The following is an 18,296-nucleotide window of genomic DNA, read 5'->3' as shown; positions in this document are numbered from 1 at the left end:
GTGAAAGTCGTTCAGTTGTGCCTTACTCTTTGCGACCCCGTGGACTATACAGTCCATGGAATTCTCCAGTCCAGAATACTGAAGTGGGTAGCTTATCCCTTCTCCAGCAGATCTATCTGACCCAGGAATCGAACTGGGTTCTCCTGCATCGCAGGTGGATTCTTAACCAGGTGAGCTATGAGGGAAGCCCAGCAGTGTGATATGTTCTTTCTAATCACAGTTCCCCATGCCTGGGGGAGTAACAGCTCCACAGAAAGGAGTATTTCCTTCACTTATTTGTTTGTCTTATCTCCTTCCTGGCTGTACAAAAATTTTTGGAAGTTAATCTGACTGTTCTACCTGCCCTTTGCCCCCTTTCTCTCCTCCTGTGTCTATATTAAGTCTATATCCTGGCTGGTAACCTGACATCTTGCCTGAAAAGATGCACTGGATCAATCCCCATTCTTGGGATTGTAGTTTAGGAAATACAAGGGTTACCATGCTAGTGTGAAAAAGCATTTAGGTCACAACAAGAATCCTCTATGCAAACCAAACTCTTGCATTTGGAGGAGCAGAAATTAAGGGGATTAATAGGAAGACTTCAGCCTCCCCCTGCCACCGCCGCCACTGCTGTCCATCCTGCAGGAACCCCCAAGCATCTGGGGGAGTCTGCACTCCTTGCCCCCCAAAGAAGGGTATGTGCGTGTATTAAATATTTTATAAACATGGGCTCATGCTTTTACATACTCTCCAGATTCCTGTTTAATTCAGTTAACAATAATACACGATGTAGAATGCCCTTTCATAGCATACATTGTGACTTTAATAGCTTCGGAGCATTTATGGTCTGATTTTATTTAACCAATCCTCAATGGAGCATTGAGGTTTTATTTTTAGTTGTTTACTATCATAACAGCCATGGACAGAAAGATTTTTTTTCTACCCAAGATAGGACTAGTGTTTTTGTTCATTAGACTTCTCTTATTACTGTCTATGTTTGAAGTCTCATCTTGAATTTCATAGTCAATTTTTATCTTACATTTCATGACAAAAACTAACATGAATTTGGTGCCCACTATGGGTGCTCCAGGCACTGCTTAGTGTTTCTCATGTGTCAACTTATCTGTACTTTTTTTTAATTGAAATGCAGTTGACATATAACATGTTAGTTTCAAGTGAACAGCATAATGATTCCATATTTGTATATATTAAGGGCTGATCGCTGCAACAAGTCTAGCTAGCATTCAATACCACCTATAGTTACAAAATTTTTTTCTTGCAAAGAGAACTTTTTAAGATCTGTTCTCTCAGCAGTTTTCACATACCAGTCGTACAACACAGTATTGCTGACCACAGTCACCATGTTGTACATCCCATCCCCTTATGAAAGGAGATTTGTGCTGCTGGCCCGTTTACCCATCACACCACCTCTGCCTAGGAACCGTCTGTCTGTTCCCTGAGCGTAAGTTGCAGACACGATACACCTCACTTCTAAACGTTTCAGTGTTTTTATGCCTTAAAAAGGAATTCCCTTTAGCTCAGATGGTAAACAATCTGCCTGCAATGCAGGAGACCTTGGTTCTATCCCTGGGTCAGGAGGATCCCCTGGAGAAGGGGATAGCAACCCACTCCAGTATTTTTGCCTGGAGAATCCCATGGACAGAAGGGCCTAGCGGGCTACAGCCCATGGGGTTGCAAAGAGTCAACACAACTGAGTGACTAACGTATATACTATACTGCTGCTAAGTCACTTCAGTCGTGTCCAACTCTGTGCGACCCCATAGATGGCAGTCCACCAGGCTCCGCCATCCCTGGGATTCTCCAGGCAAGAACACTGGAGTGGGTTGCCATTTCCTTCTCCAATGCATGAAAGTGAAAAGTGAAAGTGAAGTCGCTCAGTCGTGTCGGACTCTTAGCGACCTCATGGACTGCAGCCTACCAGGCTCCTCTGTCCATGGGATTTTCCAGGCAAGAGTACTGGAGTGGGGTGCCATTGCCTTCTCGAGACTTTTACTTAGGAGGAAGCAAACACATTAATAAAATACATAAATACTCTCTAATGGCAATAAATTTTAAGGATAATTGACTTCACCATATCAGAGTTTACAAGTGGTTTTAGATCCCAATCCCAATAAACTCTAAACCAGAGGCAAGGTTGTATGGCTGAACAGAGGGAACCATGCATTGGGAGACTAGTCTGGCTATGACTAAAGTTCAACAGCTTTAAAATACAGACGTTTTCTTACATAGCCATAGTACAGTTATCAGAATCAGGAAATTAATACTGAATAAGATCTTTAGATATTAATGTGTAATTTATAGGTTTTTATGATTTTAAATTAAGTAGTATTTTAGAAATTATTTTGGTGGCTTGGGTTTTTAAGGTAGGATCATGTGTTGCATTTAGCCATTGGATCTCTTTCAGCTCTGTTAGCCTAGAGTAGTTTTTCAGTCTTTGTCTTTCATAACCTTGACCTTTTGAAAAGGAGACTGTCCCTCAATATGGGTTTGTTGTATGCACTCTCTTGATGAAATTGAGGTCCTGTGTTTTGGCAGGAGTGCTGAAGGAGCGGTGTGTCCTTAGGGCAGCAGATCAAGAGTCACGTGATGTCACTTAGTCCGATGGCGATGGTTATTATTATCATTGCTTGGTTTGAGGTGGTGTCTGCCAGCTCTCTCCGCTGTGAATTTACTGTCTTTCCCTTATAATAGGAGACATACCTGGTTGGGAGATGCTATGTAAATGTCCTGTTTACCATCAAAATTTCACCCATTTTAATCCTTGCACAGTGCTTTGCCTGAGTCAGTTATTACATAATAGTTGCCAAATTGTTATTTTCAAATTGTATCATTCTTTTCACACTTAAAAGTTGGCATTCATAATTTAATAAATAATTTTATTTAAATTTTATTTGTTTTAGCTTCTCTGGGTCTTTATGGCTTTGCTCTTCATTGCAGCGCATGGTCTTGTCACTGCAGTGGCTCCTCTTATGCCAGCACAGGCTCTAGGCGCACGGGTTTCGGTAGTTGCAACATGCAGGCTCCGTAGTGGCGACTTGTGAGCTCTAGAGCACAGGCTTAGGAATCGTGGTGCACGGGCTTAGGCGCTGAGGCATTTAGGATCTTCCCCGACCAAGGATGGAACCTGTATCCCCTGCATTGGCAGGCGGATTCCTCTCCACTGAACTGCCAGGGGAAGACTGGCGTTTATAGTTTTCACTCATAGATTTAAAAGTGTTTGATTCAAAACTGTTTCTAGTATCTGATTTTATAATTTTTTTTTCTTGAAAATTTCATCTAAAGTGGATAAACATTGATATACTAATATTTACAAAGTAAAATAATTTGTAAATGATAAAAAAATTGTAAAGCTTCAGGTCTTTTTTCGTTATACTTAAAAATGTTTCAAATCTACAGTGAAGTTCAAAGACAAATATAGATGAGCCTTGCATACCTTTAGTTTAGATTCACCAGTTGTTAACATTCTACTTTATGTTTTCTTTTTTGATGAACCATTAGAAAGTAAGCTGGCAGTGTGATACTTTTCTCCTGAAATACTTTGCCATGCGCTTCCTAAGAATAGGGACCCTCTCCCACATGACTGCATCAGCATATTCACATTTAAGAAATTAACAATAATCCTGTAATATATCAATATCTGAATGTTGTCACTTGTCCCCACAGTGACTTTTATAGATGTTGTCCTTCACCTCTATCCTGGATTACATATTTGTTTGGTTTTGGGGATAGTTTTTAAGCAGATTGAAGCCAAGTCATTTATCCCAGTAATAGGGAAAAGTTGATCAAATGATTTAAACTTCAAGCTGTAAATATGTGAGGTGAAATAATAAGGAAAAAAGATTTCATTGGAATAATACTGGCTCCAGTCCAGGCAGTGCTCAAGGTGTGGACAAGACTCTCTGAGCCTCAGCTTCTTTGTTGGAGAGTTTTTTGCTCATTCCATAGGGTTATGCTAAGAGTCAAGTGTTCATTAACATTGTGTTTTAAAATCAGTTTTGTTGACTATAAATACAATAAACTTGCATCTTTTTTAAGTATGTAGTTTGAGTTTTGACCAATGCATGCACCCTTTTGAGTATCTTTACTTCAATCAAGATGTAGAACATTTTGAGGGAGTTTCCTTGTGGTCCAGTGGTTAGGACTCTGTGCTTCCACTGCTGAGAGCACAGGTTTGATCCTTGTTCAGGGAACTAAGATCCCACAAGCCGCATACCGCAGTCAAAAATCACCCGCAAAAATATAGAACATTTTTGTCACCACCGAATTTTCCTTGTGTCCCTTGGCAGTCACTGATCTGCTTTCTGTGACTGTAGATTAGTTTGCCATCCCTAGAATTTCACATAGATAGTCTCACAGTCCATGTTCCTTTGTATCTGGCTTTGGTCAGCATGATTTTGAGAGGCGTATTGTTGTGTGTCTCAGTTGTTATGAATATAAGTGCTTATATATTCACTTACTGGAGAAGGAAATGGCAACCCACTCCAGCATTCTTGCCTGGAGAACTCACTGGACAGAGGAGCCCACGGGGTCACAAAGAGTTAGACACGACTGAGTGACTTCCACTTCGCATATTCACTTATAAGTCTTGGTGTAGATATTTGTTATCAATTCTTTTGAGTAAATAGCTAGCCATGGAATTGTTGGGTCATCTTAACTTTATAAGAAACTGCCAAATTGTTTTCCAAACAAATTTCTTTTTAAATTATTTCAATTAATGTATACTTTATGCCGGAGAAGGCGATGGCACCCCACTCCAGTACTCTTGTCTGGAAAATCCCATGGACAGAGGAGCCCGGTAGGCTGCAGTCCATGGGGTCGCTCAGAGTCGGACTGAGCGACTTCACTTTCACTTTTCACTTTCATGCATTGGAGAAGGAAATGGCAACCCACTCCAGTGTTCTTGCCTGGAGAATCCCAGGGACGGGAAGCCTAGTGGGCTTCCGTCTATGGGGTCGCACAGAGTCGGACACGACTGAAGCGACTTAGCAGCAGCAGCAGCATACTTTATGCATGTTAACAGCCCTGTGTACATTCTGTGACTTTTTACGGTTGTGGAACGCTGTCACAGTCAAGGCGTAGAATAGCCCCGAGAACTTTGATCACGCGCCTTGGTAACTAAGCATTTCCTCTAGCCCTCGGCAGTCACTCATCTGTGTCACATAAATGGAACTGTACAGTGTGCAGCCCTTTGGGTTCCATGTCTTTACTTGGCAGAGTGCATTTGAGGTTAATTCCTGTTGTGGCATGTGTCAGCAGTTAGTTCTGTTTATTGCCAAATATTCCTTTGTTGGGACACACCGGTTTGTTTATCCATTCATCAGAAGACCATTTGAGCTAGTTCTAGTTTGGGCGATCATGAATAAAGTTGCCTAAGCGCTCATGTACAGGTGTCATTGTGAATACCGAGCAGCGGGATTGTTGAGTGCCGGAAAGTGTGCGGTTCCTTTGGAAAGCAGTGTGGTGGTTTCCGGCATTCCCTCCAGTTGTGCGTGAGCCTCAGTTCCTCTCTGTCTAGTGTGTTCTTGTCAGTGTGGTTTTGAAAACTGTCCTAATAGGTGTATACTGCTGTCTCGTTGTGTTTTGAATTGACATTTGCCTCATGACTAATTGTACCGAGTATTATTTGCCATCCACATACTTTGGAGAATTATCTTTTAAAATCCTTGCCCATTAAAAAAAAAAATCTTTTGCTCATTTAAAAAAATGGGTTTTCTTAATATTGAGTTTTGAGAGTTTCTCATGTATTTACAATAGAAGATCTTTATAAGGTGCATACTGAGAAAATATTTTCTTCTGTTCTAGGGCTTATCTTTAATGCTCTTAACAGTGTCTTTTTTTTTTTTTTTTTTTTTTTTGCCACGCCGCTTGGAGGATCTCAGTTCCACAACTAGGGATTGAATCCCTCCCACAGCTGTGAAAGCCAAGAATCCTAACCACAAGGCCACCAGGGAACTCCTCAACAGTGTCTCTTGAATAGCAGAATATTAAAATTCGAGAAATCAAACTTAACGGTTTTGTTTTTTTTTTGATCATGCTTTTGGTATTGTATTTAAAAAATCATAGCCTAACCCAAGATCACCAAGAATTTCTTTTGTGTTTTCTTCTAGAAGTTTTACAGTTGTGGTTTTATAGTTGCTTTTTGCATGTTTTGTTGATAGTGTATGAGAAGTATCTTTATAGCTCTTCATTTGATCTCTGAGAAGTAAGTGGTATTTTTCTACTTGCATAGAACTGTCTGGGACAGTCCAGAGGGCTAACCCTTAGAAGCAAAGTTCAGCTTAATTCTGGAGAATACAGAAATCATTTTATGTTGAAAAAGACATATCTTCATTCTGGGTTTGTGAAAGGGGATTTTCCTCAAAAGTTGGCTGCAGCGGGCTTTCCTGGTGTTTCAGTGGTTAAGAATCCGCCTTACAATGCAAGGGACATCAGTTAAGTCCCTGGTCCGGGAAGATCCCACATGGCGGGAAGCAAGAAAGCTCCTGTGCCACAACTACTGAGCCAGTGCTCTGCAGCCTGAGGCCACAACTACTGAGCCAGTGTGCCCTAGCTCCCCAAGCCCAGGTGCCCTAGAGCACGTACTCTGCAGCAGGAGATGCCAGTGCAAAGAGAAGCCTGCGCACTGCAGCTAGAGAATAGCTCCCACTCTCCGCAACTAGAGAAAGCCTGCATGCAGCAAAGGAGACCTGGCACAGCCAAAAAATAAATAAATCTTAAAGAAAAATTGGCTGCAGTGGTGCTACAGAAGCATCAGCATTGTGTGTGTTAGCTCTTTCTCTGGAGGACGGAATTTGATGATGAAAATAAAGAGTAGATTATTGAGATAGTTGGTACACGATAATTTAAGAAACAAAAACAATTTGTTTATTTTGCATTCGGTTCCTCAAGTACTTAATGATTAATGGGATAAAAAGCTGTGAATGCAAACTCACATGCAGATTAGTACAAGTAAAACTGGAGAAATCTGAATAAGATCAGTGGATGTAGTTTGCTGGTGGCAGTATCATAGTTGTGCAAAATGTTGGTGTTGGAGGACACTGAGCAAAGTGCTCGGGTTTCTCTGTAGTATTTCTTACACCTGCATGCAATTATGACTGTATTAACTGGAGATGTATTAATACATGTTTTGTTACCAAAATGTTGTTGATTGGAGACATGTTGGTAGACTTGATACCATTGACATCATCGTATAACATTGTTAGAGCTTCATATTGATCACGGGTTCATTATACAATTCAGTATTGTTATTATCATTCACATTTTGCTCCATTGGGTTTTTGCTCCAACCTTGTGTATATAATAGGTGTAAAATTTTCAAAAAATGACGTCACAAAATTTTGAGTGAAGAAACATTTTTTGGTGAATTTTATACAGATACTTTCTCTGATTGTCTGAGCAGCATATATACTACTGGTTTCTCAGAAGAGGATAGTTCTTCAGAATATAGTTCTGCTTCAGATGATGGGAATATTGTTGTTGTACAACTGCTCATTGGAAGTGATGGACAGGGAGGCCTGGTGTGCTACAGTCCATAGGATCGCAAAGAGTTGGACACGACTGAGCAACTGAACAGAACTGTTCACCTGCTAAGTCCTGTCCGACTCTTTGTAATCCCGTGGACTGTAGCCCACCAGGCTCCTTTGTCCATGGGGTTTCCCAGGCAAGAATATGGAGTGGGTTGCCATTTCCTCCTCCAGGGGAGGATACTTTACCGCTGAGCCTCCCGGGAAGCCCATACACACTGTGTATAAACATAAATAAGCACTTTTTAAATAATGCATAAAATGCATGGTCAGGCTCAGTTGTGTCTGACTCTCTGTGACCCCACGGACTGCAGCATGCCAGGATTCCCTGTCCATCACCAACTCCCAGAGCTTTCTCAAATTAATTTCCATCGGGGTGGTGATGCCATCCAACCATCTCATCCTCTTGTCCCCTTCTCCCACGTTCAGTCTTTCCCAGCATCAGGGTCTTTACCAGTGAGTCAGTTCTTCGCATTAGGTCGCCAAAGTACAGGAGCTTCAGCATCAGTCCTTCCAATGAATATTCAGGACTGATTACCTTTAGGATGGACTGGGTGAGTCTTCTTGCAGTCCAAGGGACTCTCAAGAATCTTTTCCAACATCACAGTTCAAAAGCATCAATTCTTCGGTGCTCAGCTTTCTTTATGGTCCAACTGTCATATCCATACATGACTACTGGAAAAACCATAACTTTGAGTAGATGGACCTTTGTTGGCAAGATGATGTCTCTGCTTTTAATACACAGTCTAGGTTGGTCATAGCTCTTCCAAGGAGCAAGCGTCTTTTAATTTTATGGCTGCAGTCACCATCTGCAGTGACTTTGGAGCTCAAGAAAATAAAGTCTGTCACTGTGCTCAAAATTCTCCAAGCCAGGCTTCAGCAATATGTGAACCGTGAACTTCCTGATGTTCAAGCTGGTTTTAGAAAAGGCAGAGGAACCAGAGATCAAATCGCCAACATCCGCTGGATCATAGAAAAAGCAATAGCGTTCCAGAAAAACATCTATTTCTGCTTTATTGACTATGCCAAAGCCTTTGACTGTGTGGATCACAATAAACTGTGGAAAATTCTGAAAGAGATGGGAATACCAGACCACCTGATCTGCCTCTTGAGAAATTTGTATGCAGGTCAGGAAGCAACAGATAGAACTGGACATGGAACAACAGACTGGTTCCAAATAGGAAAAGGAGTTCGTCAAGGCTGTATATTGTCACCCTGTTTATTTAACTTATATGCAGAGTACATCATGAGAAACGCTGGACTGGAAGAAACACAAGCTGGAATCAAGATTGCCGGGAGAAATATCAATAACCTCAGATATGCAGATGACACCACCCTTATGGCAGAAAGTGAAGAGGAACTCAAAAGCCTCTTGATGAAAGTGAAAGTGGAGAGTGAAAAAGTTGGCTTAAAGCTCAACATTCAGAAAATGAAGATCACGGCATCCCGTCCCACCACTTCATGGGAAATAGATGGGGAAACAGTGGAAACAGTGTCAGACTTTATTTTTGGGGGCTCCAAAATCACTGCAGATGGTGACTGCAGCCATGAAATTAAAAGACGCTTACTCCTTGGAAGGAAAGTTATGACCAACCTAGATAGCATATTGAAAAGCAGAGACATTACTTTGCCAACAAAGGTTCGTCTAGTCAAGGCTATGGTTTTTCCTGTGGTCATATATGAATGTGAGAGTTGGACTGTGAAGAAAGCTGAGCGCCAAAGAATTGATGCTTTTGAACTGTGGCGTTGGAGAAGACTCTTGAGAGTCCCTTGGACTGCATGGAGATCCAACCAGTCCATTCTGAAGGAGATCAGCCCTGGGATTTCTTTGGAAGGAATGATGCTAAAGCTGAAACTCCAGTACTTTGGCCACCTCATTCGAAGAGTTGACTCATTGGAAAAGACCCTGATGCTGGGAGGCAGGAGGAGAAGGGGACGACAGAGGATGAGATGGCTGGATGGCATCACTGACTCGATGGACGTGAGTCTGAGTGAACTCCAGGAGTTGGTGATGGACAGGGAGGCCTGGTGCGCTGTGATTCATGGGGTCGCAAAGAGTTGGACATGACTGAGCGACTGATCTGATCTTATCTGATCTGATTTGCCATGAAGTGATGGGACCAGATGCTGTGATCTTCGGTTTTTGGATGTTGAGTTGTAAGCCAACGTTTTCACTCTTCTCTTTGAATTTCATAAAGAGGCTTTTTTTTTAGTTCCTCTTGCTTTCTCCGTAAGGATGGTGTCATCTGCATATCTGAGGTTATTGATATTTTTCCTGGGAATCTTGATTCCAGCTTGTACTTCATTCCTCCAGTCTGGCATTCCCATGATGTACTCTGCATGGAAGTAAAATAAACAGGGTGACAGTATACAGCTTTGACGTTCTTTCTCAGTTTGGAACCAGTCCATTATTCCATGTCCGGTTCTAACTGCTGCTGCTTGACCTGCGTACAGATTTCTCAGGAGGGAGGTGAGGTGGTCTGGTATTCCCATCCCTTTAAGAATTGTCCACAGTTTTTGTGATCCACACAGTCAAAGGCTTTTTATCGTACATACATCATGATATTTCATTCTTAAATATTTCAGCATACATTGCCTAAGAACAATATAAAAATAACATTCTCCTTTACAGCCACAATACTATTAATAGTTATAAGGAAAATTAAAAAGTTTCATAATATAACTTTATCATATTTATAGTATTATCTAATCTGATATTCAGTTCCTCCCCCTGCCTCCATCAGAAAAATATCTTTCATTGTTGGTTTGGTTTTGGTCAAGGTTTCTTGCATTGCACCTGGATATTGTTTAATTTCTTTTCATCTAGAGTAGTCCTCCTGACTTTCTGCTTTTTATAACCCTTTGATGAGTGTCAGTCAGTTGTCTTACAGAATGTTACATGTTTTGAGTTTTTCTCTTAACTCAAGATTAGATTCAAGTTAAACAGTTGTAGCAAGATTGTTTCATATGTGTCCGTGGGTACTTACTATTTCATGTCAGAAGCTGCTGTGATTTCAAGTTGTTACTGTTGAAATCAGTTGTGTCGGACTCTTTGCAACCTCATTGTCTGCAGTGTGCAGGCTTCTCTGTCCTTCACTGTATCTCCTGGAGTTTGCTCAAACTCATGTCCGTTGAATTGGTGATGCCATGCAGTCATCTCATTCTCTGTCACCCTCTTCTCCTCCTGCCCTCAGTCTTCGCTAGATTCAGGTGAGTTGGCTCTTCTCATCATGTGACCAAAGTGTTGGAGCTTCAACTTCAGCATCATTCCTTCCACTGAATATTCAGGGTTGACTTCTTTTAGGATTGATTGGTTTGATCTTTTTGCAGTCCAAGAGGCTCTCAAGTCTTCTTCAGTATCACAGTTCGAAAGCTTTTTTATGGTTCAGGTCTCACGTCCGTACATGACTACTGGAGAACTGTAGCTTTGACTATACAGGCCTTGGTCGGCAAAGTGATGTTTCTGCTTCTTAATGTGCCATCTAGATTTGTCAGCTTTCCTTCCAAGGGGCAAGCATCTTTTACTCTCAGTGACCGCAGTCGCCATCCGCAATGATTTTGGAGCCCAAGAAAATAAGATCTGTCACTGTTGCTCCCTCCCCTTCTGTTCGCCACAGAGTGCTGGCGCCAGATGCCATGATCTTCCAGCTGAGTTTTAAGCCAGCTGTTTACTCTCTCCTTTCATCTTCATCAAGAGGCTTTTTAGTTCCTCTTCACTTTCTGCCATCAGGGTGGTGTCATCTGCATATCTGAGGTTGTTGGTATTTCTTCTGGCAATTTTGACTCCAGCTTGTGCAGCCTTGAATCCAGCCTGGCATTTCATATGATGTACTCTGCATATAAGACAAACCAACAGGGTGATAGTTGATTCGGCAGTACATATACTAAAATTGGAAGAATATACAGAAGATTAGCATGGCCCCTGTGCAAGGATGACACGCAGATTTGTGAAGCATTCCGTATTTTTGCTCAATGACAACCTAGAGGGGTGGGATGGGGAGGGAAGTGGGGGGACATGGTTGCTTATGGCTGACTCCTGTTAATGTTCAGTAGAACCAATGCAATACTGTAATGCAATTAGCTTCAATTAAAAATAAATAAAAGTAAATGAATAAATATTTAAAACAAAAAATAAGCAGGGTGACAGTACATAGCCTTGACATACTCCTTTCCCAAGTTTGAACCATTGTTCCATGTTTGATTCTGACTGTTGCTTCTTGACCTGCATACAGGTTTCTCAGGAATTAGGTAAGGTGGTCCGGTATTCCCATCTCTTTAAGAATTTTCCACAGTTTGTTGTGATCCATATCACAACAAGGCTTTCGCATAGTCAGTGAAGCAGATGTGTTTTGGATCACTGCAAACTTTCCCCCGAGCCGTGAGTAGGACTGTTCCTTCCATGACCGTCTTTTCATGTAAACATTAGTTGTGTGTGTGCCTGCGTGCTCAGTCGTGTCCGACTCTGCGCGACCCCATGGAATGTAGCCTGCCAGGCTCCTCTGTCCATGGGATTTCCCAGGCAAGAGTACTGGAGTGGGTTGTCATTTCCTTCTGCAGGGGATCTTCCTGACCCAGGGATCAAACCCACATTTCTCGTGTCTCCTGCATTGGCAAGCGATTTCTTTACCACTGTGCCACCTAGGAAGCTGTTTACTGTTAGTGATATTTATTTTGATCACTTGGGTAGGGAAATTTATTGTTTTTGTTTTGTTTTTTTATTTTTTATTTTTATTTTTTTTATCAGAGAGTGTTTATTACTTTACAATATTGTATTGGTTTTGCCTACATCAACAGGTAGGGAAATTTATATTTTAGATTGAGAAGAAGAGAAACCTACTAATATCACTCAGGCAGCTTACCCTTGAGAGGAGGAGAGCTCTGTACACTGACAGGTGCCAGAAAGTAAAGTAAAAGACTTAGTCACTGCCCACAAACTCTGAGAGAGAAGGGGAGATATTATAGAGGTAGATGTTCAAATAGACTATTGTAGTACAGTATTTGTGAAATGAAAGTGTGCAAAATACAGCAGAAGCTAGTAGCTTTACAAAAAAAATAGCTGAGCCTGTTGGGGGATGGGTGTAGGGGAATTGGGACGGTTTCACAGCTTCCTTAGCCTGGAAGGCTGGGTAGAGAATTAACAGGTGCATAGGTACAGAGAGAGGGTCACTTAGTAGGATGTCAGGCCATGTGGAAGGGAGGAAGAGACTGTGCCAGAGGGGGATGGCACTGTGGAACCATCTGCAAGGTTGATGGGGGTACAGGAGATGAGGCTCAGTTAGTGCTGAGGTGATGGTTAGATAGGAAGGTTATTTGATTTTATTCTGAAGTCGGGGTTTTCAAACTTTTAAAGCTGTGAATCACTTTGTTAAAAGGAAATTTTATGCGGGAACTCAGTATATAAAACAGATAAAAATAGAGCACTGTTTGAAAAATTGCCATAGGTGATGAGCTATTCTAGTTTGAGCAGGAGAATGTTGTGATTTATAGTGTTTAGAGCAGGATGGCTTATAGTCAGTGTGCAGAAAATATTTGTTGACTGAATGGAAAGTAGAGTTCAGTTCCCTCTTAGTACAGAGGCAGCAGGTTGGAACTAGAAAGGCAGCCACCAGGCTGTCCAGTTGCCTTGGTGAGCGCTGCTGACCCAAGCTGGAGATTGAATGGGGCTGCGGGTGAGGGTTGGACACAGAGTTGGTTGGACAGTGGCTTGAAGAGACTAGTACTGGACCCAGTTCCATCCCCAGGGGTGTGTCATCCCCAGAGTGTTCTGGGAATTTGTGGAGGCCTTTTGGTGCCAGAGGTCAGAGGCAGCACTGGTGGAGAGAGGATGGGCGTGGGGGTGCTAGGCGTCACACGTCCAGCCTGAGGTCTTTCATGCAGGTAAAGGAAAAACTGGGATTTAAATCCAAACTTACGGTTTTACCTGTCAACAAGGGTAGTTTTTGCAGTGTTTAAACAGGTACCAAGATTTTTAGTAGTGCCACTGTTCAGAACCAAGGAAAGATGATACTGTTTTGTTTGAAACGTTGATGAGAGTTTTTCACTGTTTGGGAATATCCTATATCGTATCTTACTCATCACTGATCATAGTTAATTGCTTACACCTCAGCTCGGTGTTGGTCTGTGTTTTTATTTTGGGTTCTGTGTTAACAGATGACTGCTGTGTCTTCTAGTGAGTCCATGCTTAAGCATTTACATTTTGGAATACTTTTTATTATGTACTTAATTTCTGTCTTCTCTTGATTATAGTTGGGGTCATATCAATTATGTTCATGGTTGTAAGTTATATTTATGGTTGTAAGAAGGCATCATTATCTGTGAATTTCACCTCAGGACAGTGTGGGTGTTGTAAAGCTCAGTGCTGTGAGGAGGGGGTGCGGACTTAATGGGAGGACTCTCCCATCCCCGTGAGTCTTGGGACTCTGGCTTGGGGGCCGCCCAGATGCAGTTACTCTTCATTGAGATGAGGATTGCGTCTGGGGTGAAGGTGGTAAACGTGGGGCACGCTTGAGGCTTACACACAGCCTCAAGTTAGAAACGTGTGGTGGAAATTGTGAACTGGGATTTGGAGTTGAGGAGGAAAAATAACAGCATTTCTGGAGAGTGAGGTGCTTAGTGCAGGTTGTGGGCCAACCTGGGCGTCCTCCCCTGGCCGTGCTCTGCACCTGTGTGGCACTGCGCTGTGACACTGACTGCCGGCACACCCAGTTTTCTCATTTTTAAAAGTGGGGATAATATACTTACCCATTGAATTCATATGGAAATTAAGTGCCTTAAAACATGTTAAATACCTGAATAATGCCAACTTAAAAGTTGTATTCAAATTAGCTATTCACCAAAAATTCAGTAAATGCCAAGAATTTTGAATAGATGTATGAATTCTATCATTTGGGCCTTATAAAACAGAATTTTTATGAGAAGACTGAGGGCTAGGGAGATTTCCTGTAGACTCAGGAGTCATAAATTGTACAGGAAGTAAAAGTCTGAATTGGCTAGGATAGAATCGCACGCTGCCAGACCTTCCCTTCCATCCGTGGACCTCGGACCAGCAGCAGCAGCATCGCTTGGGAGCTTGTTAGAAATGCAGAATCGTAGGCCTCACTCTGAGATTGCTGTTTCAGACTTTGAATTTAAGTGAGGTTTCCAGGTGATTCCTGTGCATATTGAAGCAGGAGAAGCACTGGGCTCAGAGGTGTGAGCTGGTCTGGTTCAGCAGGGACGCGGAACAGGGAGGGAGGCCTTGCTCAGGGCAGGCGCTGGGCCGCCAGGCTGGGGAGCCTGGCCTCACTCCAAGTTTTAGCTTTGGGACCTTGGAGGTCTCCTCCATTCGCTGGACCTCCGCTTTCTCATCTTCAGGTGAGGCAAGTTGTCTTCCGCTCTGATGTTTCCGGGTTTTCTCCTGGGAAGACCACTTGTGCATGTGGTTAGGATTTGGACGGTGTGGGAGGTGAGTGGAGCATCGGAAGTGTGCTTAGGCATGAGTACACCATGAATGGAAATGGTGGATTTTACTAACGTAAATATAGTTAGTCATCCTTTCTGAATTTTGTTCAGAAATCTTAAGATTTAAGAGACACATTCTTTAAGCATATCTTCAAATTTAAAGCTGGCAAGCTGAAGCTTCTGTGGTGATTATTTTTTCTTTATTTGGCTTATTCTCAAGTGAACATATCATAGTTGGATATATTTTATATTAACTTCTAAAATAGTATTACTTTTTAAAAAAATCTAGAAATCACATTTGGCTTCCACATTTTGTGTGAGCTTCCTCATTTTTCTTCAGACTTTCTGAGGACCTGGACAGTATCTACTATGTTGTACCTGCAGGGATCATGTCTAGAATAAACGGAATTCCTTGGTAGCTCAGTCGATAAAGAGTCTGCCTGCTGGGCAGGAGACCTGCGTTCGATCCCTGGGTGGGGAAGATCCCCTGGAGAAAGAAACGGCAACCCACTCCATTATTCTTGCCTGGGAAACCCCATGGACAGAGGAGCCTGCTGGGCTACCTCCATGGGACCGCGAGAGTCGGACACGACTTACCAACTAAACCACCGCCAGGTATTAGATAATGTTTTGTGTTTGATTTGTAAATTTTTCTTAAAAATGTTTTAGCTTCCTTGAAGTTGAAAAATACAGGTCTTTGCCCTGTGAGTGTAGTTGCAGTGTAATCTTCAGGAATATCTTCAGTTTTTATCCCAAACTCAGGTTGCCTCACTGAGGAAAAGAGGTTTGTAATACACAAAAGAAAAAAAAGGTATGGGGGAAGTGGAGGGCTCAGCAACACGCAGCCATGAGGTGTTCTGGAGTAGGTGGTAGTGGTTTCCTACCACTGACTATTAAGGAGTGGTGCGGAGAAGGCAATGGCACCCCACTCCAGTACTCTTGCCTGGAAAATCCCATGGGCAGAGGAGCCTGGTAGGCTGCAGTCCATGGGGTTGCAAAGAGTCAGACACGACTGAGCGACTTCACTTTCACTTTTCACTTTCATGCATTGGAGAAGGAAATGGCAACCCACTCCAGTGTTCTTGCCTGGAGAATCCCAGGGACGGGGGAGCCTGGTGGGCTGCCGTCTATGGGGTCGCGCAGCTGAGATCAAGGAAGCCAGAGATCACTACCTCCCAGCCCCTAGGGGAGGCGCTTCGCAATGTCTTGCTTCCTGCAGAACACTTCAATTTGAATTTAAAATCTTTGTATTTAAACAGGGGTTGCATTTTGAGTCCTGTGCTGACTGCCATCTGCTTTTCTCCCAGGTTTGGGAACATGAGGAAAGCCAGCAAGCCTGGGAAGGCCAGAGAGAGGGGAGAGGTTCTGAAGGGGGTGGGGGCTCTCTTAAGTAACTGGCTGCATATCTGTGTAATCATAATCTCATCTATCTTTGTACAGTTGGTTGAGGGGACCCCAAGAGAGCCTTGTCCTTGCAATGAGCAGGATCTACTCTCTAGTTGCGGAGCGAGCTTCTCATTGTGGTAGCCTCTCTTTTTGCTGAGCACGGGCTCTAGGGCGCGTGGGCTTCGGTAGTTGTGGCATGAGGGCTCAGTAATTGCATTGCACAGGCTGAGTTGCTCCGTGGCGTGTGGATTCTTCTCAGACCAAGGATCGAACCTATGTCTCCTGCATTGGCAGGAGTGTGGCTTCATCACTAAGCCACAAGGGAAGCCCCGAACCCTTTATATTTTAGAATCATTTTAGATTTACTGAAAAGTTACTGTCACAGTACCGAGAGTTCATGTATTACCCTGTTAGCAAACTTTTTCTGTGGAGGGCCAGATAGTAAGTATTTTAGGCTTTGTGGACAGATTGTCTCTTCTTGGAATAGCTTAGTTCTGCCAGTGTAAGGCAAAAGCGGCCATAGCTGGACAATAAGTAAATGAAGGGTATGGCTATGTTCCAGTAGATTTTTTTTTTTTTTTCCTTTGGTATGCCATGTGGCTTGCGAAATCTTAATTCCCCAACCAGGGACAGAACTCAGGCCCTGGCAGTGAAAGCGCCAAGTCCTAACCACTGGACCACGGGTGAACTTCCTCAATAAAACTTGATAAGAGCAGGTGGCTGGTTGGATTTCGGTCAGTGGACATTAGTTTTCTGACTCCTGCTGAATACCTTTTACCCAGCCTTCCTGATGTTTAATCTTACATGACCAGGGTACATTTGTCAAAATGAAGATACTTTGGTACAATGCTGCTAACTAAACCCAGACTTTATTTGAATACGTGTCCGTCTTTGATTCGGTTTTCAGTCTTGGCTTCAGCTTTATGCTTTGTTGACAGCATGTCTCCTCAGCCTGTTACTGTCAGCTGGAGACTCTGGATACTCATTTTGCTCTGTGAGCTTTGTTGCCCAAATTGTCCTAGCTTTGGCCTTTGTGGTTCTTTCAGGTAAGCCTATGTCTTTTGGATATGTCCTCAGTTTTTCTTTTTTGAACCCTTTTTGTCTTTTTGGCTGCACAACATTTGGGATTTTAGTCCCCCAACCGGGGACTGAAGCTGTACCCCCTGCAGTAGAACCGCAGAGTATTAACCATTGCACCTCCAGGGAAGTCCCTCGAATACTTTCTGACTGAGTTATATTCCGTTATAAAGATATACTCCTCTTCTCTCTTGATCTTTTTGTGAGGTGGTGGACGTTTGGATTGTTTCCACCGTTTGTTTTGGTATGAATAATAACTTGGTGTGTTTGCTAATGGGTATTTTTGTGAGCATGTATTTTCTTTTCTCCTGCCTGGGTACCTAGGAGTGGAACTGGAGTTGTTTGACTTTATAATAAACCCCTAACTTGTTACCACAGTGGCTGCACGAGTTCCAGTTTTTCCCCTCATCATCACTGCTCAGTATCGTCTGTGTGATTATGACGTTCTGGTGGTGTGGAGTGCTGCTTCCCTAATGATGATGATAGTCAGCACCTTTCCATGTGTGTGTTAGTGATTCACGTATTGTTGATGGAATTTCTATTAGGATATTTTGGTTATTTTAAAAATTAGTCTGTTAGGTGTATATGTTCTGGATGGAAGTCCTTTGTCAGAATTATTTACATATCTTTTCTTTCACTATGTGAGTTGTCTTTTCTTTCAGTCTATGAATTTTCTCTTTTCTAGTCTATGAGTTGTCTTTTCTAATTAATAAATTACAATTTTCGAATTCTAATTTATCAATTTTTTCTTTTATGGTTGTGCTTTTGTTATCATCATATCTAAGACATTTTTCCTTGCCCAGGGTCACAGAGGTTTTCTCTTACATTGTCTTTGGCGGAGGAGGGCTGCACCTTGAGGCATGTGGAACT

The 18,296-nt window shown here is 42.5% G+C and overlaps 1 protein-coding gene and 1 non-coding gene across 2 annotated transcripts in view; both read left to right on the top strand.

Annotated features, from left to right (window-relative positions):
• Positions 1 to 18,296, top strand: part of CECR2 (CECR2 histone acetyl-lysine reader) — a 117,210-nt gene that overhangs the window by 11,946 nt on the left and 86,968 nt on the right. The window lies entirely within an intron of this gene.
• LOC138988095 (U6 spliceosomal RNA) lies at positions 11,387 to 11,490 on the top strand. The gene has a single exon (XR_011464430.1). It is a non-coding gene; the product is annotated as a U6 spliceosomal RNA (small nuclear RNA).

This window comes from Bos mutus, chromosome 5, assembly GCF_027580195.1.
Source record: "Bos mutus isolate GX-2022 chromosome 5, NWIPB_WYAK_1.1, whole genome shotgun sequence".
Lineage (NCBI taxonomy): Eukaryota > Metazoa > Chordata > Mammalia > Artiodactyla > Bovidae > Bos > Bos mutus.
Note: the sequence above shows the minus strand (reverse complement) of the source record. Positions and strands in the feature narration are given on the sequence as shown.